Below are 24,390 nucleotides of genomic sequence, written 5' to 3'. Positions count from 1 at the left end.
ATACACTCTGGATACTTTGAAGATGATGAATAACTCCTGACAATCATCTAATCCAGCTACATGTGTTGCACAAAATATATGACAATCGCTCACTGAGAAGCATGCTTGGATCCAAAAGCCTCACTGTAGCATTTTTACATTGTTATATTCTGTTAAAAGTTCAGTTGGTTATACATATATTCATCACAAATGCTGTATCAGAGAAAAACAGTTTCTTCTGATCGATTTTATGCATTTATCCTCTAAGTGCTTATCCAGTAGAAGTGTGTGGAAGTGGGAGTCTATCCCATGCAGAAAATGATGTGAGAGAGGGGACACCAGTCCATTGCAAGCCATACATCATAGACAGCCTGTGGTAGCCATGCTGGGGAACCTGAGTTTCCCTGAAAGAGAGGTGTATAGCCCCCTCAAGCACAAACAAGCAAAACAGGCATGATTTTCCTGCCCATCTCCTGAGGGAAGCCGTACTTAAGGACACCCGGGCAGCCCAAGGCTTGAGGCTGGGTCCACTTCCAGGTGACATGTGACTCCTCTCCGGGGGCGTGGCCTGTCCTCAGCATTCCTACACAGAGAGCAGACTGTTGCCCTTCGCAAAGCCAAATAAAGAGTGCTCTGTGCCTTCTCACTTTCCTTCGCCGTGTCCGTAAGCGAAACTCAGAAGTGCCGTGGTGTGTGACGCACGCTCCCGCTATTAACACCGATGGCAAAAGGAGCAGAAGGACCCCAGGGGCGGTCAGGGCCATCGAGAAACGATCAGACCCGGCAGTGTAGGCTGCTGCTGTGGTTTTATTGCTAATGAGGCAGCTTTCCAATGTATGGGCCCTGAGGTTTTCAAGGTCCTGCAGGGTTAGTGCACCATTGGTGCAGGAATAAAACTTGCATGCCTTCTTAAGTTAACATGATTTGCGAAAATTGGGGTTATGACTTTACAACTAAAATGCTGAAGAACGTTTCCCATCGACTTCACCGTCTTCTCAAAGAAATGTATAGTATCTTTTGCAGCAAATGAAAGAAAAAATACGGCTCCAAAATAAAGCACCAGTTCTTGTGATGCTTATGACCAAGCCTGCTATAACTAAACCAAAAATATTCCTCTGTTCAGCAATTAGCTGAAAATTAGAACAAGTCCTGAAATGGAAATGTTTATTATACCGTCGGCCCAAGTTCCTGCCAAGCTTTGCATTACTCGGTGTTGAAGCACAAAGACAATAATTATTTTCTTCACTAAATCCACTATTACAGCATATCTTACGTTTACACACTTGCTTGTAATTAAACACCTCAATGAACAGATTAAGTGTTCCCCTTTGAAAATTGCATTACTGTTCGCATAATTGAATGCCAAATTTAATTACCCTTCCCGACTAAATGCTGGGTGATTCCAGCCTGCTTGCAAGACTACAAGGTCAGTCAGTTGGAGACAACAGACTTACATGACTTCTGAACTCTGAACAATCACCTTTGTTGGTGCAGACTGCTGTTGCTCTGCTCATAACTTCTTCCCTTCTTTTGCACAATGTAAAGTCCTTCATTACTCTGTATTGTGTGAAACTTTTGAAATAGTTTGTTCTGTCATAGTAAAACACCAAATATTGCATAGTGTATAAAGACTGAGTGCGCGGGACGAGGAAGAAGCAGAGTACTGGGCAGTACAGGAAACACTCAGCACCACAGACACACTGAGCTTATTGTAATATGAAAACATCAGAGGTTCTTTAGTACAGAAACACTGAATATACTGCAGTATAGAAACAGAAATCATTCTATATATAGTACAATGTAGATAGGAAACACTAAGCATTGAGTAATACAGAAACATTGACCCAGCAGTGATATGGAACCACTGAGCTTTATGTAGTATAGAGACACACCTGGCGTGTGACGAATTTCCGTAATATGCTGCGGCTTTAAAGCATATCTCATTGTAGAGAAATATTGACTACATTAAAAAATACTAAACACTAAGTTTTGTTTTATACAGATAAAGTGAGTACACTGTAGTTAAAAAGCATTAAGTAAAATAGAAAGATTCAGTCTTCCTTGATATGGAACCACTAAACTCGATGTAGTACAGAGACATTCTGGGGACACATCATGTCTCTGCCTCACTGGCCAAATGGATAAGGAATGGCCCTCTTAAACCAAGGATTGTGGGTTCAAGTCCCATCTGGGGTGTTTCGTCTCATGGAAGTACTGCCCACCTTCTGCTCATAGAATTTTGTCATTATATAGTGCAGAAATATTGATTACCTTAAAAAAAATAAGGTAGTAGTTCAAATCAACTGAGTCTCCCGCAGTCTGAAAGAACTAAGTATTGTTTTGTACAGATAAACTGAGTATACTCTAGTTAGGAAGCGTTAAGTAATAGAGAAACATTGAGTCTTCCTTGATATGGAACCACTACACTCTATGTAGTACAGGGACATTCCGGAGACCCCATGTGTCTCTGCCCCAGTGGCCTAATGGATAAGGCATTGGCCTCCTAAGCCAAGGATTGTGGGTTCTAGTCCCATCTGGGGTGTTTAGTCTCATGGAAGTACTGCCCGCCTTCTGCTCATAGAATTTTGTCATTATATAGTGCAGAAATATTGATTACCTTAAAAAAAATAAGGTAGTAGTTCAAATCAACTCAGTGTCCTGCAGTCTGAAAGAACTAAGTATTGTTTTGTACAGATAAACTGAGTATACTGTATTTAGGAAGCATTATGTAGTAGAGAAACATTGAGTCTTCCTTGATATGGAACCACTAAACTCTATCTAGTACAGAGACATTCCGGAGATCCGTTGTGTCTCTTCCTCAGTGGCCTAATGGATAAGGCATTGGCCTCCTAAGCCAAGGGTTGTGGGTTCAAGTCCCATCTGGGGTGCTTCGTGGCCTAATGGATAAGGCATTGGCCTCCTAAGCCAAGGATTGTGGGTTCAAGTCCCATCTGGGGTGTTTCGTCTCATGGAAGTATTGCCTGCCTTGTGCTTATAGAATATTGTCATTATATAGTGCAGAAATATTGATTACCTTATAAAAAATAAGGTAGTAGATCAAATCAACTGATTCTCCTGCAGTCTGAAAGCAATAAGTATTGTTTTGTACAGATAAACTGAGTATACTCTAGTTAAGAAGCGTTAAGTAATAGAGAAACATTGAGTCTTCCTTGATATGGAACCACTACACTCTATGTAGTACAGGGACATTCCGGAAACTCGTTGTGTCTCTGCCCCAGTGGCCTAATGGATAAGGCATTGGCCTCCTAAGCCAAGGATTGTGGGTTCAAGTCCCATCTGGGGTGTTTCGTCTCATGGAAGTACTGCCAGCCTTCTGCTCATAGAATTTTGTCATTATATAGTGCAGAAATATTGATTACCTTAAAAAAAATAAGGTAGTAGTTCAAATCAACTCAGTGTCCTGCAGTCTGAAAGAACTAAGTATTGTTTTGTACAGATAAACTGAGTATACTGTAGTTAGGAAGCATTATGTAGTAGAGAAACATTGAGTCTTCCTTGATATGGAACCACTAAACTCTATCTAGTACAGAGACATTCCGGAGGTCCGTTGTGTCTCTTCCTCAGTGGCCTAATGGATAAGGCATTGGCCTCCTAAGCCAAGGGTTGTGGGTTCAAGTCCCATCTGGGGTGTTTTGTGTAATACATGTCCTAGTTGCCTTGTCGTCAAAGAAATTCTCCTGATTAGTCCAGAAATATTGATTACCATATAAAAAATACAGTGGTAGATCAAATCTACTGAGTCTCCTGCAGTCTTAAAGCAATAAGTATTGTTTTGTACAGATAAACAGAGTATACTCTAGTTAGGAAGCGTTAAGTAATAGAGAAACATTGAGTCTTCCTTGATATGGAACCATTACACTCTATGTAGTACAGGGACATTCCGGACGCTCCTTGTGTCTCTGCCCCAGTGGCCTAATGGATAAGGCATTGGCCTCCTAAGCCAAGGGTTGTGGGTTCAAGTCCCATCTGGGGTGTTTCGTCTCATGGAAGTAGTGCCCGCCTTCTGCTCATAGAATTTTGTCATTATATAGTGCAGAAATACTGATTACCTTATAAAAAATAAGGTAGTAGATCAAATCAACTGAGTCTCCTGCAGTCTGAAAGCAATAAGTATTGTTTTGTACAGATAAACTGAGTATACTCTAGTTAGGAAGCGTTAAGTAATAGAGAAACATTGAGTCTTCCTTGATATAGAACCACTACACTCTATGTAGTACAGGGACATTCCGGAAGCTCCTTGTGTCTCTGCCCCAGTGGCCTAATGGATAAGGCATTGGCCTCCTAAGCCAAGGGTTGTGGGTTCAAGTCCCATCTGGGGTGTTTCATCTCATGGAAGTAGTGCCCGCCTTCTGCTCATAGAATTTTGTCATTATATAGTGCAGAAATACTGATTACCTTATTAACAATAAGGTAGTAGATCAAATCAACTGAGTCTCCTGCAGTCTGAAAGCAATAAGTATTGTTTTGTACAGATAAACAGAGTATACTCTAGTTAGGAAGCGTTAAGTAATAGAGAAACATTGAGTCTTCCTTGATATGGAACCACTACACTCTATGTAGTACAGGGACATTCCGGAAACTCCTTGTGTCTCTGCCCCCGTGGCCTAATGGATAAGGCATTGGCCTCCCAAGCCAAGGATTGTGGGTTCTAGTCCCATCTGGGGTGTTTCGTCTCATGGAAGTACTGCCCGCCTTCTGCTCATAGAATTTTGTCATTATATAGTGCAGAAATATTGATTACCTTAAAAAAAATAAGGTAGTAGTTCAAATCAACTCAGTGTCCTGCAGTCTGAAAGAACTAAGTATTGTTTTGTACAGATAAACTGAGTATACTGTATTTAGGAAGCATTATGTAGTAGAGAAACATTGAGTCTTCCTTGATATGGAACCACTAAACTCTATCTAGTACAGAGACATTCCGGAGATCCGTTGTGTCTCTTCCTCAGTGGCCTAATGGATAAGGCATTGGCCTCCTAAGCCAAGGGTTGTGGGTTCAAGTCCCATCTGGGGTGTTTCGTGTAATACATATCCTGCTTCCCTTGTCGTCAAAGAAATTCTCCCGATTAGTTCAGAAATATTGATTACCATATAAAAAATAAAGTAGTAGATCAAATCAACTGAGTCTCCTGCAGTCTGAAAGCAATAAGTATTGTTTTGTACAGATAAACAGAGTATACTCTAGTTAGGAAGCGTTAAGTAATAGAGAAACATTGAGTCTTCCTTGATATGGAACCACTACACTCTATGTAGTACAGGGACATTCCGGAGACCCCATGTGTCTCTGCCCCAGTGGCCTAATGGATAAGGCATTGGCCTCCTAAGCCAAGGATTGTGGGTTCAAGTCCCATCTGGGGTGTTTCGTCTCATGGAAGTACTGCCCGCCTTCTGCTCATAGAATTTTGTCATTATATAGTGCAGAAATATTGATTACCTTAAAAAAAATAAGGTAGTAGTTCAAATCAACTCAGTGTCCTGCAGTCTGAAAGAACGAAGTATTGTTTTGTACAGATAAACTGAGTATACTGTATTTAGGAAGCATTATGTAGTAGAGAAACATTGAGTCTTCCTTGATAGGGAACCACTAAACTCTATCTAGTACAGAGACATTCCGGAGATCCGTTGTGTCTCTTCCTCAGTGGCCTAATGGATAAGGCATTGGCCTCCTAAGCCAAGGGTTGTGGGTTCAAGTCCCATCTGGAGTGTTTTGTGTAATACATGTCCTGCATGCCTTGTCGTCAAAGAAATTCTCCAGATTAGTCCAAAAATATTGATTGCCATATAAAAAATAAAGTAGTAGATCAAATCAACTGAGTCTCCTGCAGTCTGAAAGCAATAAGTATTGTTTTGTACAGATAAACAGAGTATACTCTAGTTAGGAAGCGTTAAGTAATAGAGAAACATTGAGTCTTCCTTGATATGGAACCACTACACTCTATGTAGTACAGGGACATTCCAGAAGCTCCTTGTGTCTCTGCCCCAGTGGCCTAATGGATAAGGCATTGGCCTCTTAAGCCAAGGATTGTGGGTTCAAGTCCCATCTGGGGTGTTTCGTCTCATGGAAGTACTGCCCGCCTTCTGCTCATAGAATTTTGTCATTATATAGTGCAGAAATATTGATTACCTTAAAAAAAATAAGGTAGTAGTTCAAATCAACTCAGTGTCCTGCAGTCTGAAAGAACGAAGTATTGTTTTGTACAGAGAAACTGAGTATACTGTATTTAGGAAGCATTATGTAGTAGAGAAACATTGAGTCTTCCTTGATATGGAACCACTAAACTCTATCTAGTACAGAGACATTCCGGAGATCCGTTGTGTCTCTTCCTCAGTGGCCTAATGGATAAGGCATTGGCCTCCTAAGCCAAGGGTTGTGGGTTCAAGTCCCATCTGGAGTGTTTTGTGTAATACATGTCCTGCATGCCTTGTCGTCAAAGAAATTCTCCAGATTAGTCCAAAAATATTGATTGCCATATAAAAAATAAAGTAGTAGATCAAATCAACTGAGTCTCCTGCAGTCTGAAAGCAATAAGTATTGTTTTGTACAGATAAACAGAGTATACTCTAGTTAGGAAGCGTTAAGTAATAGAGAAACATTGAGTCTTCCTTGATATGGAACCACTACACTCTATGTAGTACAGGGACATTCCGGAAGCTCCGTGTGTCTCTGCCCCAGTGGCCTAATGGATAAGGCATTGGCCTCTTAAGCCAAGGATTGTGGGTTCAAGTCCCATCTGGGGTGTTTCGTCTCATGGAAGTACTGCCCGCCTTCTGCTCATAGAATTTTGTCATTATATAGTGCAGAAATATTGATTACCTTAAAAAAAATAAGGTAGTAGTTCAAATCAACTCAGTGTCCTGCAGTCTGAAAGAACGAAGTATTGTTTTGTACAGATAAACTGAGTATACTGTATTTAGGAAGCATTATGTAGTAGAGAAACATTGAGTCTTCCTTGATATGGAACCACTAAACTCTATCTAGTACAGAGACATTCCGGAGATCCGTTGTGTCTCTTCCTCAGTGGCCTAATGGATAAGGCATTGGCCTCCTAAGCCAAGGGTTGTGGGTTCAAGTCCCATCTGGAGTGTTTTGTGTAATACATGTCCTGCATGCCTTGTCGTCAAAGAAATTCTCCAGATTAGTCCAAAAATATTGATTGCCATATAAAAAATAAAGTAGTAGATCAAATCAACTGAGTCTCCTGCAGTCTGAAAGCAATAAGTATTGTTTTGTACAGATAAACAGAGTATACTCTAGTTAGGAAGCGTTAAGTAATAGAGAAACATTGAGTCTTCCTTGATATGGAACCACTACACTCTATGTAGTACAGGGACATTCCGGAAGCTCCTTGTGTCTCTGCCCCAGTGGCCTAATGGATAAGGCATTGGCCTCTTAAGCCAAGGGTTGTGGGTTCAAGTCCCATCTGGGGTGTTTCGTCTCATGGAAGTAGTGCCCGCCTTCTGCTCATAGAATTTTGTCATTATATAGTGTAGAAATACTGATTACCTTATAAAAAATAAGGTAGTAGATCAAATCAACTGAGTCTCCTGCAGTCTGAAAGCAATAAGTATTGTTTTGTACAGATAAACTGAGTATACTCTAGTTAGGAAGCGTTAAGTAATAGAGAAACATTGAGTCTTCCTTGATATGGAACCACTACACTCTATGTAGTACAGGGACATTCCGGAAACTCCTTGTGTCTCTGCCCCAGTGGCCTAATGGATAAGGCATTGGCCTCCTAAGCCAAGGATTGTGGGTTCAAGTCCCATCTGGGGTGTTTCGTCTCATGGAAGTGCTGCCCGCCTTCTGCTCATAGAATTTTGTCATTATATAGTGCAGAAATATTGATTACCTTAAAAAAAATAAGGTAGTAGTTCAAATCAACTGAGTCTCCTGCAGTCTGAAAGAACTAAGTATTGTTTTGTACAGATAAACTGAGTATACTCTAGTTAGGAAGCGTTAAGTAATAGAGAAACATTGAGTCTTCCTTGATATGGAACCACTACACTCTATGTAGTACAGGGACATTCCGGAGACCCCATGTGTCTCTGCCCCAGTGGCCTAATGGATAAGGCATTGGCCTCCTAAGCCAAGGATTGTGGGTTCTAGTCCCATCTTGGGTGTTTAGTCTCATGGAAGTACTGCCCGCCTTCTGCTCATAGAATTTTGTCATTATATAGTGCAGAAATATTGATTACCTTAAAAAAAATAAGGTAGTAGTTCAAATCAACTCAGTGTCCTGCAGTCTGAAAGAACTAAGTATTGTTTTGTACAGATAAACTGAGTATACTGTATTTAGGAAGCATTATGTAGTAGAGAAACATTGAGTCTTCCTTGATATGGAACCACTAAACTCTATCTAGTACAGAGACATTCCGGAGATCCATTGTGTCTCTTCCTCAGTGGCCTAATGGATAAGGCATTGGCCTCCTAAGCCAAGGGTTGTGGGTTCAAGTCCCATCTGGGGTGTTTCGTGTAATACATATCCTGCTTCCCTTGTCGTCAAAGAAATTCTCCCGATTAGTTCAGAAATATTGATTACCATATAAAAAATAAAGTAGTAGATCAAATCAACTGAGTCTCCTGCAGTCTGAAAGCAATAAGTATTGTTTTGTACAGATAAACAGAGTATACTCTAGTTAGGAAGCGTTAAGTAATAGAGAAACATTGAGTCTTCCTTGATATGGAACCACTACACTCTATGTAGTACAGGGACATTCCGGAGACCCCATGTGTCTCTGCCCCAGTGGCCTAATGGATAAGGCATTGGCCTCCTAAGCCAAGGATTGTGGGTTCAAGTCCCATCTGGGGTGTTTCGTCTCATGGAAGTACTGCCCGCCTTCTGCTCATAGAATTTTGTCATTATATAGTGCAGAAATATTGATTACCTTAAAAAAAATAAGGTAGTAGTTCAAATCAACTCAGTGTCCTGCAGTCTGAAAGAACGAAGTATTGTTTTGTACAGATAAACTGAGTATACTGTATTTAGGAAGCATTATGTAGTAGAGAAACATTGAGTCTTCCTTGATAGGGAACCACTAAACTCTATCTAGTACAGAGACATTCCGGAGATCCGTTGTGTCTCTTCCTCAGTGGCCTAATGGATAAGGCATTGGCCTCCTAAGCCAAGGGTTGTGGGTTCAAGTCCCATCTGGAGTGTTTTGTGTAATACATGTCCTGCATGCCTTGTCGTCAAAGAAATTCTCCAGATTAGTCCAAAAATATTGATTGCCATATAAAAAATAAAGTAGTAGATCAAATCAACTGAGTCTCCTGCAGTCTGAAAGCAATAAGTATTGTTTTGTACAGATAAACAGAGTATACTCTAGTTAGGAAGCGTTAAGTAATAGAGAAACATTGAGTCTTCCTTGATATGGAACCACTACACTCTATGTAGTACAGGGACATTCCAGAAGCTCCTTGTGTCTCTGCCCCAGTGGCCTAATGGATAAGGCATTGGCCTCTTAAGCCAAGGATTGTGGGTTCAAGTCCCATCTGGGGTGTTTCGTCTCATGGAAGTACTGCCCGCCTTCTGCTCATAGAATTTTGTCATTATATAGTGCAGAAATATTGATTACCTTAAAAAAAATAAGGTAGTAGTTCAAATCAACTCAGTGTCCTGCAGTCTGAAAGAACGAAGTATTGTTTTGTACAGATAAACTGAGTATACTGTATTTAGGAAGCATTATGTAGTAGAGAAACATTGAGTCTTCCTTGATATGGAACCACTAAACTCTATCTAGTACAGAGACATTCCGGAGATCCGTTGTGTCTCTTCCTCAGTGGCCTAATGGATAAGGCATTGGCCTCCTAAGCCAAGGGTTGTGGGTTCAAGTCCCATCTGGAGTGTTTTGTGTAATACATGTCCTGCATGCCTTGTCGTCAAAGAAATTCTCCAGATTAGTCCAAAAATATTGATTGCCATATAAAAAATAAAGTAGTAGATCAAATCAACTGAGTCTCCTGCAGTCTGAAAGCAATAAGTATTGTTTTGTACAGATAAACAGAGTATACTCTAGTTAGGAAGCGTTAAGTAATAGAGAAACATTGAGTCTTCCTTGATATGGAACCACTACACTCTATGTAGTACAGGGACATTCCGGAAGCTCCTTGTGTCTCTGCCCCAGTGGCCTAATGGATAAGGCATTGGCCTCTTAAGCCAAGGGTTGTGGGTTCAAGTCCCATCTGGGGTGTTTCGTCTCATGGAAGTAGTGCCCGCCTTCTGCTCATAGAATTTTGTCATTATATAGTGTAGAAATACTGATTACCTTATAAAAAATAAGGTAGTAGATCAAATCAACTGAGTCTCCTGCAGTCTGAAAGCAATAAGTATTGTTTTGTACAGATAAACTGAGTATACTCTAGTTAGGAAGCGTTAAGTAATAGAGAAACATTGAGTCTTCCTTGATATGGAACCACTACACTCTATGTAGTACAGGGACATTCCGGAAACTCCTTGTGTCTCTGCCCCAGTGGCCTAATGGATAAGGCATTGGCCTCCTAAGCCAAGGATTGTGGGTTCAAGTCCCATCTGGGGTGTTTCGTCTCATGGAAGTGCTGCCCGCCTTCTGCTCATAGAATTTTGTCATTATATAGTGCAGAAATATTGATTACCTTAAAAAAAATAAGGTAGTAGTTCAAATCAACTGAGTCTCCTGCAGTCTGAAAGAACTAAGTATTGTTTTGTACAGATAAACAGAGTATACTCTAGTTAGGAAGCGTTAAGTAATAGAGAAACATTGAGTCTTCCTTGATATGGAACCACTACACTCTATGTAGTACAGGGACATTCCGGAGACCCCATGTGTCTCTGCCCCAGTGGCCTAATGGATAAGGCATTGGCCTCCTAAGCCAAGGATTGTGGGTTCTAGTCCCATCTTGGGTGTTTAGTCTCATGGAAGTACTGCCCGCCTTCTGCTCATAGAATTTTGTCATTATATAGTGCAGAAATATTGATTACCTTAAAAAAAATAAGGTAGTAGTTCAAATCAACTCAGTGTCCTGCAGTCTGAAAGAACGAAGTATTGTTTTGTACAGATAAACTGAGTATACTGTATTTAGGAAGCATTATGTAGTAGAGAAACATTGAGTCTTCCTTGATATGGAACCACTAAACTCTATCTAGTACAGAGACATTCCGGAGATCCGTTGTGTCTCTTCCTCAGTGGCCTAATGGATAAGGCATTGGCCTCCTAAGCCAAGGGTTGTGGGTTCAAGTCCCATCTGGAGTGTTTTGTGTAATACATGTCCTGCTTGCCTTGTCGTCAAAGAAATTCTCCAGATTAGTCCAAAAATATTGATTGCCATATAAAAAATAAAGTAGTAGATCAAATCAACTGAGTCTCCTGCAGTCTGAAAGCAATAAGTATTGTTTTGTACAGATAAACAGAGTATACTCTAGTTAGGAAGCGTTAAGTAATAGAGAAACATTGAGTCTTCCTTGATATGGAACCACTACACTCTATGTAGTACAGGGACATTCCGGAAGCTCCTTGTGTCTCTGCCCCAGTGGCCTAATGGATAAGGCATTGGCCTCCTAAGCCAAGGGTTGTGGGTTCAAGTCCCATCTGGGGTGTTTCGTCTCATGGAAGTAGTGCCCGCCTTCTGCTCATTGAATTTTGTCATTATATAGTGCAGAAATACTGATTACCTTATAAAAAATGAGGTAGTAGATCAAATCAACTGAGTCTCCTGCAGTCTGAAAGCAATAAGTATTGTTTTGTACAGATAAACTGAGTATACTCTAGTTAGGAAGCGTTAAGTAATAGAGAAACATTGAGTCTTCCTTGATATGGAACCACTACACTCTATGTAGTACAGGGACATTCCGGAAACTCCTTGTGTCTCTGCCCCAGTGGTCTAATGGATAAGGCATTGGCCTCCTAAGCCAAGGATTGTGGGTTCAAGTCCCATCTGGGGTGTTTCGTCTCATGGAAGTACTGCCCGCCTTCTGCTCATAGAATTTTGTCATTATATAGTGCAGAAATATTGATTACCTTAAAAAAAATAAGGTAGTAGATCAAATCAACTGAGTCTCCTGCAGTCTGAAAGCAATAAGTATTGTTTTGTACAGATAAACTGAGTATACTCTAGTTAGGAAGCGTTAAGTAATAGAGAAACATTGAGTCTTCCTTGATATGGAAGCACTACACTCTATGTAGTACAGGGACATTCCGGAGACCCCATGTGTTTCTGCCCCAGTGGCCTAATGGATAAGGCATTGGCCTCCCAAGCCAAGGATTGTGGGTTCTAGTCCCATCTGGGGTGTTTCGTCTCATGGAAGTACTGCCTGCCTTCTGCTCATAGAATTTTGTCATTATATAGTGCAGAAATATTGATTACCTTAAAAAAAATAAGGTAGTAGTTCAAATCAACTCAGTGTCCTGCAGTCTGAAAGAACGAAGTATTGTTTTGTACAGATAAACTGAGTATACTGTATTTAGGAAGCATTATGTAGTAGAGAAACATTGAGTCTTCCTTGATATGGAACCACTAAACTCTATCTAGTACAGAGACATTCCGGAGATCCGTTGTGTCTCTTCCTCAGTGGCCTAATGGATAAGGCATTGGCCTCCTAAGCCAAGGGTTGTGGGTTCAAGTCCCATCTGGAGTGTTTTGTGTAATACATGTCCTGCTTGCCTTGTCGTCAAAGAAATTCTCCAGATTAGTCCAAAAATATTGATTGCCATATAAAAAATAAAGTAGTAGATCAAATCAACTGAGTCTCCTGCAGTCTGAAAGCAATAAGTATTGTTTTGTACAGATAAACAGAGTATACTCTAGTTAGGAAGCGTTAAGTAATAGAGAAACATTGAGTCTTCCTTGATATGGAACCACTACACTCTATGTAGTACAGGGACATTCCGGAAGCTCCTTATGTCTCTGCCCCAGTGGCCTAATGGATAAGGCATTGGCCTCCTAAGCCAAGGGTTGTGGGTTCAAGTCCCATCTGGGGTGTTTCGTCTCATGGAAGTAGTGCCCGCCTTCTGCTCATAGAATTTTGTCATTATATAGTGCAGAAATACTGATTACCTTATTAAAAATAAGGTAGTAGATCAAATCAACTGAGTCTCCTGCAGTCTGAAAGCAATAAGTATTGTTTTGTACAGAAAAACTGAGTATACTGTAGTTAGGAAGCATTATGTAGTAGAGAAACATTGAGTCTTCCTTGATATGGAACCACTAAACTCTATCTAGTACAGAGACATTCCGGAGATCCATTGTGTCTCTTCCTCAGTGGCCTAATGGATAAGGCATTGGCCTCCTAAGCCAAGGGTTGTGGGTTCAAGTCCCATCTGGAGTGTTTTGTGTAATACATGTCCTGCTTGCCTTGTCGTCAAAGAAATTCTCCAGATTAGTCCAAAAATATTGATTGCCATATAAAAAATAAAGTAGTAGATCAAATCAACTGAGTCTCCTGCAGTCTGAAAGCAATAAGTATTGTTTTGTACAGATAAACTGAGTATACTCTAGTTAGGAAGCGTTAAGTAATAGAGAAACATTGAATCTTCCTTGATATGGAACCACTACACTCTATGTAGTACAGGGACATTCCGGAGACCCCTTGAGTTTCTGCCCCAGTGGCCTAATGGATAAGGCATTGGCCTCCTAAGCCAAGGGTTGTGGGTTCAAGTCCTATCTGGGGTGTTTCTTCTCATGGAAGTAGTGTACAGAACTTAGTGTACAGAACCCCATGTGTCTCTGCCCGCCTTCTGCTCATAGAATTTTGTCATTATATAGTGCAGAAATATTGATTACCTTAAAAAAAATAAGGTAGTAGATCAAATCAACTGAGTCTCCTGCAGTTTGAAAGCAATAAGTATTGTTTTGTACAGATAAACTGAGTATACTCTAGTTAGGAAGCTTTAAGTAATAGAGAAACATTGAGTCTTCCTTGATATGGAAGCACTACACTCTATGTAGTACAGGGACATTCCGGAGACCCCATGTGTCTCTGCCCCAGTGGCCTAATGGATAAGGCATTGGCCTCCTAAGCCAAGGGTTGTGGGTTCAAGTCCCATCTGGGGTGTTTCGTCTCATGGAAGTAGTGCCCGCCTTCTGCTCATAGAATTTTGTCATTATATAGTGCAGAAATACTGATTACCTTATAAAAAATAAGGTAGTAGATCAAATCAACTGAGTCTCCTGCAGTCTGAAAGCAATAAGTATTGTTTTGTACAGATAAACTGAGTATACTCTAGTTAGGAAGCGTTAAGTAATAGAGAAACATTGAGTCTTCCTTGATATGGAACCACTACACTCTATGTAGTACAGGGACATTCCGGAAACTCGTTGTGTCTCTGCCCCAGTGGCCTAATGGATAAGGCATTGGCCTCCTAAGCCAAGGATTGTGGGTTCAAGTCCCATCTTGGGTGTTTCGTATCATGGAAGTACTGCCCGCCTTCAACTCATAGAATTTTGTCATTATATAGTGCAGAAATACTGATTACCTTATAAAAAATAAGGTAGTAGTTCAAATCAACTGAGTCTCCTGCAGTCTGAAAGCAATAAGTATTGTTTTGTACAGATAAACAGAGTATACTCTAGTTAGGAAGCGTTAAGTAATAGAGAAACATTGAGTCTTCCTTGATATGGAACCACTACACTCTATGTAGTACAGGGACATTCCGGAGACCCCATGTGTCTCTGCCCCAGTGGCCTAATGGATAAGGCATTGGCCTCCTAAGCCAAGGATTGTGGGTTCTAGTCCCATCTTGGGTGTTTAGTCTCATGGAAGTACTGCCCGCCTTCTGCTCATAGAATTTTGTCATTATATAGTGCAGAAATATTGATTACCTTAAAAAAAATAAGGTAGTAGTTCAAATCAACTCAGTGTCCTGCAGTCTGAAAGAACGAAGTATTGTTTTGTACAGATAAACTGAGTATACTGTATTTAGGAAGCATTATGTAGTAGAGAAACATTGAGTCTTCCTTGATATGGAACCACTAAACTCTATCTAGTACAGAGACATTCCGGAGATCCGTTGTGTCTCTTCCTCAGTGGCCTAATGGATAAGGCATTGGCCTCCTAAGCCAAGGGTTGTGGGTTCAAGTCCCATCTGGAGTGTTTTGTGTAATACATGTCCTGCTTGCCTTGTCGTCAAAGAAATTCTCCAGATTAGTCCAAAAATATTGATTGCCATATAAAAAATAAAGTAGTAGATCAAATCAACTGAGTCTCCTGCAGTCTGAAAGCAATAAGTATTGTTTTGTACAGATAAACAGAGTATACTCTAGTTAGGAAGCGTTAAGTAATAGAGAAACATTGAGTCTTCCTTGATATGGAACCACTACACTCTATGTAGTACAGGGACATTCCGGAAGCTCCTTGTGTCTCTGCCCCAGTGGCCTAATGGATAAGGCATTGGCCTCCTAAGCCAAGGGTTGTGGGTTCAAGTCCCATCTGGGGTGTTTCGTCTCATGGAAGTAGTGCCCGCCTTCTGCTCATTGAATTTTGTCATTATATAGTGCAGAAATACTGATTACCTTATAAAAAATGAGGTAGTAGATCAAATCAACTGAGTCTCCTGCAGTCTGAAAGCAATAAGTATTGTTTTGTACAGATAAACTGAGTATACTCTAGTTAGGAAGCGTTAAGTAATAGAGAAACATTGAGTCTTCCTTGATATGGAACCACTACACTCTATGTAGTACAGGGACATTCCGGAAACTCCTTGTGTCTCTGCCCCAGTGGTCTAATGGATAAGGCATTGGCCTCCTAAGCCAAGGATTGTGGGTTCAAGTCCCATCTGGGGTGTTTCGTCTCATGGAAGTACTGCCCGCCTTCTGCTCATAGAATTTTGTCATTATATAGTGCAGAAATATTGATTACCTTAAAAAAAATAAGGTAGTAGATCAAATCAACTGAGTCTCCTGCAGTCTGAAAGCAATAAGTATTGTTTTGTACAGATAAACTGAGTATACTCTAGTTAGGAAGCGTTAAGTAATAGAGAAACATTGAGTCTTCCTTGATATGGAAGCACTACACTCTATGTAGTACAGGGACATTCCGGAGACCCCATGTGTTTCTGCCCCAGTGGCCTAATGGATAAGGCATTGGCCTCCCAAGCCAAGGATTGTGGGTTCTAGTCCCATCTGGGGTGTTTCGTCTCATGGAAGTACTGCCTGCCTTCTGCTCATAGAATTTTGTCATTATATAGTGCAGAAATATTGATTACCTTAAAAAAAATAAGGTAGTAGTTCAAATCAACTCAGTGTCCTGCAGTCTGAAAGAACGAAGTATTGTTTTGTACAGATAAACTGAGTATACTGTATTTAGGAAGCATTATGTAGTAGAGAAACATTGAGTCTTCCTTGATATGGAACCACTAAACTCTATCTAGTACAGAGACATTCCGGAGATCCGTTGTGTCTCTTCCTCAGTGGCCTAATGGATAAGGCATTGGCCTCCTAAGCCAAGGGTTGTGGGTTCAAGTCCCATCTGGAGTGTTTTGTGTAATACATGTCCTGCTTGCCTTGTCGTCAAAGAAATTCTCCAGATTAGTCCAAAAATATTGATTGCCATATAAAAAATAAAGTAGTAGATCAAATCAACTGAGTCTCCTGCAGTCTGAAAGCAATAAGTATTGTTTTGTACAGATAAACAGAGTATACTCTAGTTAGGAAGCGTTAAGTAATAGAGAAACATTGAGTCTTCCTTGATATGGAACCACTACACTCTATGTAGTACAGGGACATTCCGGAAGCTCCTTATGTCTCTGCCCCAGTGGCCTAATGGATAAGGCATTGGCCTCCTAAGCCAAGGGTTGTGGGTTCAAGTCCCATCTGGGGTGTTTCGTCTCATGGAAGTAGTGCCCGCCTTCTGCTCATAGAATTTTGTCATTATATAGTGCAGAAATACTGATTACCTTATTAAAAATAAGGTAGTAGATCAAATCAACTGAGTCTCCTGCAGTCTGAAAGCAATAAGTATTGTTTTGTACAGAAAAACTGAGTATACTGTAGTTAGGAAGCATTATGTAGTAGAGAAACATTGAGTCTTCCTTGATATGGAACCACTAAACTCTATCTAGTACAGAGACATTCCGGAGATCCATTGTGTCTCTTCCTCAGTGGCCTAATGGATAAGGCATTGGCCTCCTAAGCCAAGGGTTGTGGGTTCAAGTCCCATCTGGAGTGTTTTGTGTAATACATGTCCTGCTTGCCTTGTCGTCAAAGAAATTCTCCAGATTAGTCCAAAAATATTGATTGCCATATAAAAAATAAAGTAGTAGATCAAATCAACTGAGTCTCCTGCAGTCTGAAAGCAATAAGTATTGTTTTGTACAGATAAACTGAGTATACTCTAGTTAGGAAGCGTTAAGTAATAGAGAAACATTGAATCTTCCTTGATATGGAACCACTACACTCTATGTAGTACAGGGACATTCCGGAGACCCCTTGAGTTTCTGCCCCAGTGGCCTAATGGATAAGGCATTGGCCTCCTAAGCCAAGGGTTGTGGGTTCAAGTCCTATCTGGGGTGTTTCTTCTCATGGAAGTAGTGTACAGAACTTAGTGTACAGAACCCCATGTGTCTCTGCCCGCCTTCTGCTCATAGAATTTTGTCATTATATAGTGCAGAAATATTGATTACCTTAAAAAAAATAAGGTAGTAGATCAAATCAACTGAGTCTCCTGCAGTTTGAAAGCAATAAGTATTGTTTTGTACAGATAAACTGAGTATACTCTAGTTAGGAAGCTTTAAGTAATAGAGAAACATTGAGTCTTCCTTGATATGGAAGCACTACACTCTATGTAGTACAGGGACATTCCGGAGACCCCATGTGTCTCTGCCCCAGTGGCCTAATGGATAAGGCATTGGCCTCCTAAGCCAAGGGTTGTGGGTTCAAGTCCCATCTGGGGTGTTTCGTCTCATGGAAGTAGTGCCCGCCTTCTGCTCATAGAATTTTGTCATTATATAGTGCAGAAATACTGATTACCTTATAAAAAATAAGGTAGTAGATCAAATCAACTGAGTCTCCTGCAGTCTGAAAGCAATAAGTATTGTTTTGTACAGATAAACTGAGTATACTCTAGTTAGGAAGCGTTAAGTAATAGAGAAACATTGAGTCTTCCTTGATATGGAACCACTACACTCTATGTAGTACAGGGACATTCCGGAAACTCGTTGTGTCTCTGCCCCAGTGGCCTAATGGATAAGGCATTGGCCTCCTAAGCCAAGGATTGTGGGTTCAAGTCCCATCTTGGGTGTTTCGTATCATGGAAGTACTGCCCGCCTTCAACTCATAGAATTTTGTCATTATATAGTGCAGAAATACTGATTACCTTATAAAAAATAAGGTAGTAGTTCAAATCAACTGAGTCTCCTGCAGTCTGAAAGCAATAAGTATTGTTTTGTACAGATAAACAGAGTATACTCTAGTTAGGAAGCGTTAAGTAATAGAGAAACATTGAGTCTTCCTTGATATGGAACCACTACACTCTATGTAGTACAGGGACATTCCGGAAGCTCCTTGTGTCTCTGCCCCAGTGGCCTAATGGATAAGGCATTGGCCTCCTAAGCCAAGGGTTGTGGGTTCAAGTCCCATCTGGGGTGTTTAGTCTCATGGAAGTAGTGCCCGCCTTCTGCTCATAGAATTTTGTCATTATATAGTGTAGAAATACTGATTACCTTATAAAAAATAAGGTAGTAGATCAAATCAACTGAGTCTCCTGCAGTCTGAAAGCAATAAGTATTGTTTTGTACAGATAAACTGAGTATACTCTAGTTAGGAAGCGTTAAGTAATAGAGAAACATTGAGTCTTCCTTGATATGGAACCACTACACTCTATGTAGTACAGGGACATTCCGGAGACCCCATGTGTCTCTGCCCCAGTGGCCTAATGGATAAGGCATTGGCCTCCTAAGCCAAGGATTGTGGGTTCTAGTCCCATCTGGGGTGTTTAGTCTCATGGAAGTACTGCCCGCCTTCTGCTCATAGAATTTTGTCATTATATAGTGCAGAAATATTGATTACCTTAAAAAAAATAAGGTAGTAGTTCAAATCAACTCAGTGTCCTGCAGTCTGAAAGAACGAAGTATTGTTTTGTACAGATAAACTGAGTATACTGTATTTAGGAAGCATTATGTAGTAGAGAAACATTGAGTCTTCCTTGATATGGAACCACTAAACTCTATCTAGTACAGAGACATTCCGGAGATCCGTTGTGTCTCTTCCTCAGTGGCCTAATGGATAAGGCATTGGCCTCCTAAGCCAAGGGTTGTGGATTCAAGTCCCATCTGGAGTGTTTCCTGCAGTCTGAAAGCAATAAGTATTGTTTTGTACAGATAAACAGAGTATACTCTAGTTAGGAAGCGTTAAGTAATAGAGAAACATTGAGTCTTCCTTGATATGGAACCACTACACTCTATGTAGTACAGGGACATTCCGGAAACTCCTTGTGTCTCTGCCCCAGTGGCCTAATGGATAAGGCATTGGCCTCCTAAGCCAAGGATTGTGGGTTCAAGTCCCATCTTGGGTGTTTCGTATCATGGAAGTACTGCCCGCCTTCAGCTTATAGAATTTTGTCATTATATAGTGCAGAAATACTGATTACCTTATAAAAAATAAGGTAGTAGTTCAAATCAACTGAGTCTCCTGCAGTCTGAAAGCAATAAGTATTGTTTTGTACAGATAAACAGAGTATACTCTAGTTAGGAAGCGTTAAGTAATAGAGAAACATTGAGTCTTCCTTGATATGGAACCACTACACTCTATGTAGTACAGGGACATTCCGGAAGCTCCTTGTGTCTCTGCCCCAGTGGCCTAATGGATAAGGCATTGGCCTCCTAAGCCAAGGGTTGTGGGTTCAAGTCCCATCTGGGGTGTTTAGTCTCATGGAAGTAGTGCCCGCCTTCTGCTCATAGAATTTTGTCATTATATAGTGTAGAAATACTGATTACCTTATAAAAAATAAGGTAGTAGATCAAATCAACTGAGTCTCCTGCAGTCTGAAAGCAATAAGTATTGTTTTGTACAGATAAACTGAGTATACTCTAGTTAGGAAGCTTTAAGTAATAGAGAAACATTGAGTCTTCCTTGATATGGAAGCACTACACTCTATGTAGTACAGGGACATTCCGGAGACCCCATGTGTTTCTGCCCCAGTGGCCTAATGGATAAGGCATTGGCCTCCCAAGCCAAGGATTGTGGGTTCTAGTCCCATCTGGGGTGTTTCGTCTCATGGAAGTACTGCCCGCCTTCTGCTCATAGAATTTTGTCATTATATAGTGCAGAAATATTGATTACCTTAAAAAAAATAAGGTAGTAGTTCAAATCAACTCAGTGTCCTGCAGTCTGAAAGAACGAAGTATTGTTTTGTACAGATAAACTGAGTATACTGTATTTAGGAAGCATTATGTAGTAGAGAAACATTGAGTCTTCCTTGATATGGAACCACTAAACTCTATCTAGTACAGAGACATTCCGGAGATCCGTTGTGTCTCTTCCTCAGTGGCCTAATGGATAAGGCATTGGCCTCCTAAGCCAAGGGTTGTGGGTTCAAGTCCCATCTGGAGTGTTTTGTGTAATACATGTCCTGCTTGCCTTGTCGTCAAAGAAATTCTCCAGATTAGTCCAAAAATATTGATTGCCATATAAAAAATAAAGTAGTAGATCAAATCAACTGAGTCTCCTGCAGTCTGAAAGCAATAAGTATTGTTTTGTACAGATAAACAGAGTATACTCTAGTTAGGAAGCGTTAAGTAATAGAGAAACATTGAGTCTTCCTTGATATGGAACCACTACACTCTATGTAGTACAGGGACATTCCGGAAGCTCCTTATGTCTCTGCCCCAGTGGCCTAATGGATAAGGCATTGGCCTCCTAAGCCAAGGGTTGTGGGTTCAAGTCCCATCTGGGGTGTTTCGTCTCATGGAAGTAGTGCCCGCCTTCTGCTCATAGAATTTTGTCATTATATAGTGCAGAAATACTGATTACCTTATTAAAAATAAGGTAGTAGATCAAATCAACTGAGTCTCCTGCAGTCTGAAAGCAATAAGTATTGTTTTGTACAGAAAAACTGAGTATACTGTAGTTAGGAAGCATTATGTAGTAGAGAAACATTGAGTCTTCCTTGATATGGAACCACTAAACTCTATCTAGTACAGAGACATTCCGGAGATCCATTGTGTCTCTTCCTCAGTGGCCTAATGGATAAGGCATTGGCCTCCTAAGCCAAGGGTTGTGGGTTCAAGTCCCATCTGGGGTGTTTCGTCTCATGGAAGTAGTGCCCGCCTTCTGCTCATAGACTTTTGTCATTATATAGTGCAGAAATACTGATTACCTTATAAAAAATAAGGTAGTAGATCAAATCAACTGAGTCTCCTGCAGTCTGAAAGCAATAAGTATTGTTTTGTACAGATAAACTGAGTATACTCTAGTTAGGAAGCGTTAAGTAATAGAGAAACATTGAGTCTTCCTTGATATGGAACCACTACACTCTATGTAGTACAGGGACATTCCGGAAACTCCTTGTGTCTCTGCCCCAGTGGCCTAATGGATAAGGCATTGGCCTCCTAAGCCAAGGATTGTGGGTTCAAGTCCCATCTTGGGTGTTTCGTATCATGGAAGTACTGCCCGCCTTCAGCTTATAGAATTTTGTCATTATATAGTGCAGAAATACTGATTACCTTATAAAAAATAAGGTAGTAGTTCAAATCAACTGAGTCTCCTGCAGTCTGAAAGCAATAAGTATTGTTTTGTACAGATAAACAGAGTATACTCTAGTTAGGAAGCGTTAAGTAATAGAGAAACATTGAGTCTTCCTTGATATGGAACCACTACACTCTATGTAGTACAGGGACATTCCGGAAGCTCCTTGTGTCTCTGCCCCAGTGGCCTAATGGATAAGGCATTGGCCTCCTAAGCCAAGGGTTGTGGGTTCAAGTCCCATCTGGGGTGTTTAGTCTCATGGAAGTAGTGCCCGCCTTCTGCTCATAGAATTTTGTCATTATATAGTGTAGAAATACTGATTACCTTATAAAAAATAAGGTAGTAGATCAAATCAACTGAGTCTCCTGCAGTCTGAAAGCAATAAGTATTGTTTTGTACAGATAAACTGAGTATACTCTAGTTAGGAAGCTTTAAGTAATAGAGAAACATTGAGTCTTCCTTGATATGGAAGCACTACACTCTATGTAGTACAGGGACATTCCGGAGACCCCATGTGTTTCTGCCCCAGTGGCCTAATGGATAAGGCATTGGCCTCCCAAGCCAAGGATTGTGGGTTCTAGTCCCATCTGGGGTGTTTCGTCTCATGGAAGTACTGCCCGCCTTCTGCTCATAGAATTTTGTCATTATATAGTGCAGAAATATTGATTACCTTAAAAAAAATAAGGTAGTAGTTCAAATCAACTCAGTGTCCTGCAGTCTGAAAGAACGAAGTATTGTTTTGTACAGATAAACTGAGTATACTGTATTTAGGAAGCATTATGTAGTAGAGAAACATTGAGTCTTCCTTGATATGGAACCACTAAACTCTATCTAGTACAGAGACATTCCGGAGATCCGTTGTGTCTCTTCCTCAGTGGCCTAATGGATAAGGCATTGGCCTCCTAAGCCAAGGGTTGTGGGTTCAAGTCCCATCTGGAGTGTTTTGTGTAATACATGTCCTGCTTGCCTTGTCGTCAAAGAAATTCTCCAGATTAGTCCAAAAATATTGATTGCCATATAAAAAATAAAGTAGTAGATCAAATCAACTGAGTCTCCTGCAGTCTGAAAGCAATAAGTATTGTTTTGTACAGATAAACAGAGTATACTCTAGTTAGGAAGCGTTAAGTAATAGAGAAACATTGAGTCTTCCTTGATATGGAACCACTACACTCTATGTAGTACAGGGACATTCCGGAAGCTCCTTATGTCTCTGCCCCAGTGGCCTAATGGATAAGGCATTGGCCTCCTAAGCCAAGGGTTGTGGGTTCAAGTCCCATCTGGGGTGTTTCGTCTCATGGAAGTAGTGCCCGCCTTCTGCTCATAGAATTTTGTCATTATATAGTGCAGAAATACTGATTACCTTATTAAAAATAAGGTAGTAGATCAAATCAACTGAGTCTCCTGCAGTCTGAAAGCAATAAGTATTGTTTTGTACAGAAAAACTGAGTATACTGTAGTTAGGAAGCATTATGTAGTAGAGAAACATTGAGTCTTCCTTGATATGGAACCACTAAACTCTATCTAGTACAGAGACATTCCGGAGATCCATTGTGTCTCTTCCTCAGTGGCCTAATGGATAAGGCATTGGCCTCCTAAGCCAAGGGTTGTGGGTTCAAGTCCCATCTGGAGTGTTTTGTGTAATACATGTCCTGCTTGCCTTGTCGTCAAAGAAATTCTCCAGATTAGTCCAAAAATATTGATTGCCATATAAAAAATAAAGTAGTAGATCAAATCAACTGAGTCTCCTGCAGTCTGAAAGCAATAAGTATTGTTTTGTACAGATAAACTGAGTATACTCTAGTTAGGAAGCGTTAAGTAATAGAGAAACATTGAATCTTCCTTGATATGGAACCACTACACTCTATGTAGTACAGGGACATTCCGGAGACCCCTTGAGTTTCTGCCCCAGTGGCCTAATGGATAAGGCATTGGCCTCCTAAGCCAAGGGTTGTGGGTTCAAGTCCTATCTGGGGTGTTTCTTCTCATGGAAGTAGTGTACAGAACTTAGTGTACAGAACCCCATGTGTCTCTGCCCGCCTTCTGCTCATAGAATTTTGTCATTATATAGTGCAGAAATATTGATTACCTTAAAAAAAATAAGGTAGTAGATCAAATCAACTGAGTCTCCTGCAGTTTGAAAGCAATAAGTATTGTTTTGTACAGATAAACTGAGTATACTCTAGTTAGGAAGCTTTAAGTAATAGAGAAACATTGAGTCTTCCTTGATATGGAAGCACTACACTCTATGTAGTACAGGGACATTCCGGAGACCCCATGTGTCTCTGCCCCAGTGGCCTAATGGATAAGGCATTGGCCTCCTAAGCCAAGGGTTGTGGGTTCAAGTCCCATCTGGGGTGTTTCGTCTCATGGAAGTAGTGCCCGCCTTCTGCTCATAGAATTTTGTCATTATATAGTGCAGAAATACTGATTACCTTATAAAAAATAAGGTAGTAGATCAAATCAACTGAGTCTCCTGCAGTCTGAAAGCAATAAGTATTGTTTTGTACAGATAAACTGAGTATACTCTAGTTAGGAAGCGTTAAGTAATAGAGAAACATTGAGTCTTCCTTGATATGGAACCACTACACTCTATGTAGTACAGGGACATTCCGGAAACTCCTTGTGTCTCTGCCCCAGTGGCCTAATGGATAAGGCATTGGCCTCCTAAGCCAAGGATTGTGGGTTCAAGTCCCATCTTGGGTGTTTCGTATCATGGAAGTACTGCCCGCCTTCAGCTCATA

The 24,390-nt window shown here is 40.7% G+C and overlaps 40 non-coding genes across 40 annotated transcripts; all 40 read left to right on the top strand.

The window, feature by feature from the left end:
• The first annotated feature begins 2,448 nt into the window (after positions 1-2,448).
• On the top strand, positions 2,449-2,521 carry trnar-ccu (transfer RNA arginine (anticodon CCU)). The gene has a single exon. It is a non-coding gene; the product is annotated as a tRNA-Arg (tRNA).
• A 273-nt stretch (positions 2,522-2,794) lies between these two features.
• On the top strand, positions 2,795-2,867 carry trnar-ccu (transfer RNA arginine (anticodon CCU)). The gene has a single exon. It is a non-coding gene; the product is annotated as a tRNA-Arg (tRNA).
• A 344-nt stretch (positions 2,868-3,211) lies between these two features.
• Positions 3,212-3,284, top strand: trnar-ccu (transfer RNA arginine (anticodon CCU)). The gene has a single exon. It is a non-coding gene; the product is annotated as a tRNA-Arg (tRNA).
• Positions 3,285-3,557: 273 nt separating this feature from the next.
• trnar-ccu (transfer RNA arginine (anticodon CCU)) lies at positions 3,558-3,630 on the top strand. The gene has a single exon. It is a non-coding gene; the product is annotated as a tRNA-Arg (tRNA).
• A 271-nt stretch (positions 3,631-3,901) lies between these two features.
• On the top strand, positions 3,902-3,974 carry trnar-ccu (transfer RNA arginine (anticodon CCU)). The gene has a single exon. It is a non-coding gene; the product is annotated as a tRNA-Arg (tRNA).
• A 273-nt stretch (positions 3,975-4,247) lies between these two features.
• On the top strand, positions 4,248-4,320 carry trnar-ccu (transfer RNA arginine (anticodon CCU)). The gene has a single exon. It is a non-coding gene; the product is annotated as a tRNA-Arg (tRNA).
• A 619-nt stretch (positions 4,321-4,939) lies between these two features.
• trnar-ccu (transfer RNA arginine (anticodon CCU)) lies at positions 4,940-5,012 on the top strand. The gene has a single exon. It is a non-coding gene; the product is annotated as a tRNA-Arg (tRNA).
• Positions 5,013-5,283: 271 nt separating this feature from the next.
• Positions 5,284-5,356, top strand: trnar-ccu (transfer RNA arginine (anticodon CCU)). Its single transcript has one exon. It is a non-coding gene; the product is annotated as a tRNA-Arg (tRNA).
• A 2,343-nt stretch (positions 5,357-7,699) lies between these two features.
• Positions 7,700-7,772, top strand: trnar-ccu (transfer RNA arginine (anticodon CCU)). The gene has a single exon. It is a non-coding gene; the product is annotated as a tRNA-Arg (tRNA).
• A 619-nt stretch (positions 7,773-8,391) lies between these two features.
• trnar-ccu (transfer RNA arginine (anticodon CCU)) lies at positions 8,392-8,464 on the top strand. The gene has a single exon. It is a non-coding gene; the product is annotated as a tRNA-Arg (tRNA).
• Positions 8,465-8,735: 271 nt separating this feature from the next.
• trnar-ccu (transfer RNA arginine (anticodon CCU)) lies at positions 8,736-8,808 on the top strand. Its single transcript has one exon. It is a non-coding gene; the product is annotated as a tRNA-Arg (tRNA).
• Positions 8,809-10,461: 1,653 nt separating this feature from the next.
• Positions 10,462-10,534, top strand: trnar-ccu (transfer RNA arginine (anticodon CCU)). The gene has a single exon. It is a non-coding gene; the product is annotated as a tRNA-Arg (tRNA).
• A 963-nt stretch (positions 10,535-11,497) lies between these two features.
• Positions 11,498-11,570, top strand: trnar-ccu (transfer RNA arginine (anticodon CCU)). Its single transcript has one exon. It is a non-coding gene; the product is annotated as a tRNA-Arg (tRNA).
• Positions 11,571-11,843: 273 nt separating this feature from the next.
• Positions 11,844-11,916, top strand: trnar-ccu (transfer RNA arginine (anticodon CCU)). Its single transcript has one exon. It is a non-coding gene; the product is annotated as a tRNA-Arg (tRNA).
• Positions 11,917-12,189: 273 nt separating this feature from the next.
• trnag-ccc (transfer RNA glycine (anticodon CCC)) lies at positions 12,190-12,262 on the top strand. The gene has a single exon. It is a non-coding gene; the product is annotated as a tRNA-Gly (tRNA).
• Positions 12,263-12,879: 617 nt separating this feature from the next.
• Positions 12,880-12,952, top strand: trnar-ccu (transfer RNA arginine (anticodon CCU)). Its single transcript has one exon. It is a non-coding gene; the product is annotated as a tRNA-Arg (tRNA).
• Positions 12,953-13,569: 617 nt separating this feature from the next.
• Positions 13,570-13,642, top strand: trnar-ccu (transfer RNA arginine (anticodon CCU)). Its single transcript has one exon. It is a non-coding gene; the product is annotated as a tRNA-Arg (tRNA).
• Positions 13,643-13,951: 309 nt separating this feature from the next.
• trnar-ccu (transfer RNA arginine (anticodon CCU)) lies at positions 13,952-14,024 on the top strand. The gene has a single exon. It is a non-coding gene; the product is annotated as a tRNA-Arg (tRNA).
• Positions 14,025-14,297: 273 nt separating this feature from the next.
• Positions 14,298-14,370, top strand: trnar-ccu (transfer RNA arginine (anticodon CCU)). Its single transcript has one exon. It is a non-coding gene; the product is annotated as a tRNA-Arg (tRNA).
• Positions 14,371-15,333: 963 nt separating this feature from the next.
• Positions 15,334-15,406, top strand: trnar-ccu (transfer RNA arginine (anticodon CCU)). The gene has a single exon. It is a non-coding gene; the product is annotated as a tRNA-Arg (tRNA).
• Positions 15,407-15,679: 273 nt separating this feature from the next.
• On the top strand, positions 15,680-15,752 carry trnar-ccu (transfer RNA arginine (anticodon CCU)). The gene has a single exon. It is a non-coding gene; the product is annotated as a tRNA-Arg (tRNA).
• A 273-nt stretch (positions 15,753-16,025) lies between these two features.
• trnag-ccc (transfer RNA glycine (anticodon CCC)) lies at positions 16,026-16,098 on the top strand. The gene has a single exon. It is a non-coding gene; the product is annotated as a tRNA-Gly (tRNA).
• Positions 16,099-16,715: 617 nt separating this feature from the next.
• On the top strand, positions 16,716-16,788 carry trnar-ccu (transfer RNA arginine (anticodon CCU)). Its single transcript has one exon. It is a non-coding gene; the product is annotated as a tRNA-Arg (tRNA).
• A 617-nt stretch (positions 16,789-17,405) lies between these two features.
• trnar-ccu (transfer RNA arginine (anticodon CCU)) lies at positions 17,406-17,478 on the top strand. Its single transcript has one exon. It is a non-coding gene; the product is annotated as a tRNA-Arg (tRNA).
• A 309-nt stretch (positions 17,479-17,787) lies between these two features.
• Positions 17,788-17,860, top strand: trnar-ccu (transfer RNA arginine (anticodon CCU)). Its single transcript has one exon. It is a non-coding gene; the product is annotated as a tRNA-Arg (tRNA).
• A 273-nt stretch (positions 17,861-18,133) lies between these two features.
• On the top strand, positions 18,134-18,206 carry trnar-ccu (transfer RNA arginine (anticodon CCU)). Its single transcript has one exon. It is a non-coding gene; the product is annotated as a tRNA-Arg (tRNA).
• Positions 18,207-18,479: 273 nt separating this feature from the next.
• Positions 18,480-18,552, top strand: trnar-ccu (transfer RNA arginine (anticodon CCU)). The gene has a single exon. It is a non-coding gene; the product is annotated as a tRNA-Arg (tRNA).
• A 273-nt stretch (positions 18,553-18,825) lies between these two features.
• Positions 18,826-18,898, top strand: trnar-ccu (transfer RNA arginine (anticodon CCU)). Its single transcript has one exon. It is a non-coding gene; the product is annotated as a tRNA-Arg (tRNA).
• A 507-nt stretch (positions 18,899-19,405) lies between these two features.
• trnar-ccu (transfer RNA arginine (anticodon CCU)) lies at positions 19,406-19,478 on the top strand. The gene has a single exon. It is a non-coding gene; the product is annotated as a tRNA-Arg (tRNA).
• A 273-nt stretch (positions 19,479-19,751) lies between these two features.
• On the top strand, positions 19,752-19,824 carry trnar-ccu (transfer RNA arginine (anticodon CCU)). The gene has a single exon. It is a non-coding gene; the product is annotated as a tRNA-Arg (tRNA).
• A 273-nt stretch (positions 19,825-20,097) lies between these two features.
• On the top strand, positions 20,098-20,170 carry trnag-ccc (transfer RNA glycine (anticodon CCC)). Its single transcript has one exon. It is a non-coding gene; the product is annotated as a tRNA-Gly (tRNA).
• Positions 20,171-20,787: 617 nt separating this feature from the next.
• Positions 20,788-20,860, top strand: trnar-ccu (transfer RNA arginine (anticodon CCU)). The gene has a single exon. It is a non-coding gene; the product is annotated as a tRNA-Arg (tRNA).
• A 273-nt stretch (positions 20,861-21,133) lies between these two features.
• On the top strand, positions 21,134-21,206 carry trnar-ccu (transfer RNA arginine (anticodon CCU)). Its single transcript has one exon. It is a non-coding gene; the product is annotated as a tRNA-Arg (tRNA).
• A 273-nt stretch (positions 21,207-21,479) lies between these two features.
• trnar-ccu (transfer RNA arginine (anticodon CCU)) lies at positions 21,480-21,552 on the top strand. Its single transcript has one exon. It is a non-coding gene; the product is annotated as a tRNA-Arg (tRNA).
• A 273-nt stretch (positions 21,553-21,825) lies between these two features.
• trnar-ccu (transfer RNA arginine (anticodon CCU)) lies at positions 21,826-21,898 on the top strand. Its single transcript has one exon. It is a non-coding gene; the product is annotated as a tRNA-Arg (tRNA).
• A 273-nt stretch (positions 21,899-22,171) lies between these two features.
• On the top strand, positions 22,172-22,244 carry trnag-ccc (transfer RNA glycine (anticodon CCC)). The gene has a single exon. It is a non-coding gene; the product is annotated as a tRNA-Gly (tRNA).
• A 617-nt stretch (positions 22,245-22,861) lies between these two features.
• On the top strand, positions 22,862-22,934 carry trnar-ccu (transfer RNA arginine (anticodon CCU)). The gene has a single exon. It is a non-coding gene; the product is annotated as a tRNA-Arg (tRNA).
• A 617-nt stretch (positions 22,935-23,551) lies between these two features.
• Positions 23,552-23,624, top strand: trnar-ccu (transfer RNA arginine (anticodon CCU)). Its single transcript has one exon. It is a non-coding gene; the product is annotated as a tRNA-Arg (tRNA).
• Positions 23,625-23,933: 309 nt separating this feature from the next.
• Positions 23,934-24,006, top strand: trnar-ccu (transfer RNA arginine (anticodon CCU)). Its single transcript has one exon. It is a non-coding gene; the product is annotated as a tRNA-Arg (tRNA).
• A 273-nt stretch (positions 24,007-24,279) lies between these two features.
• trnar-ccu (transfer RNA arginine (anticodon CCU)) lies at positions 24,280-24,352 on the top strand. Its single transcript has one exon. It is a non-coding gene; the product is annotated as a tRNA-Arg (tRNA).
• Positions 24,353-24,390: the final 38 nt, after the last annotated feature.

This window comes from Brienomyrus brachyistius, chromosome 16 (assembly GCF_023856365.1).
Source record: "Brienomyrus brachyistius isolate T26 chromosome 16, BBRACH_0.4, whole genome shotgun sequence".
NCBI lineage: Eukaryota > Metazoa > Chordata > Actinopteri > Osteoglossiformes > Mormyridae > Brienomyrus > Brienomyrus brachyistius.
This window is presented reverse-complemented; position numbering and strand designations above follow the sequence as displayed.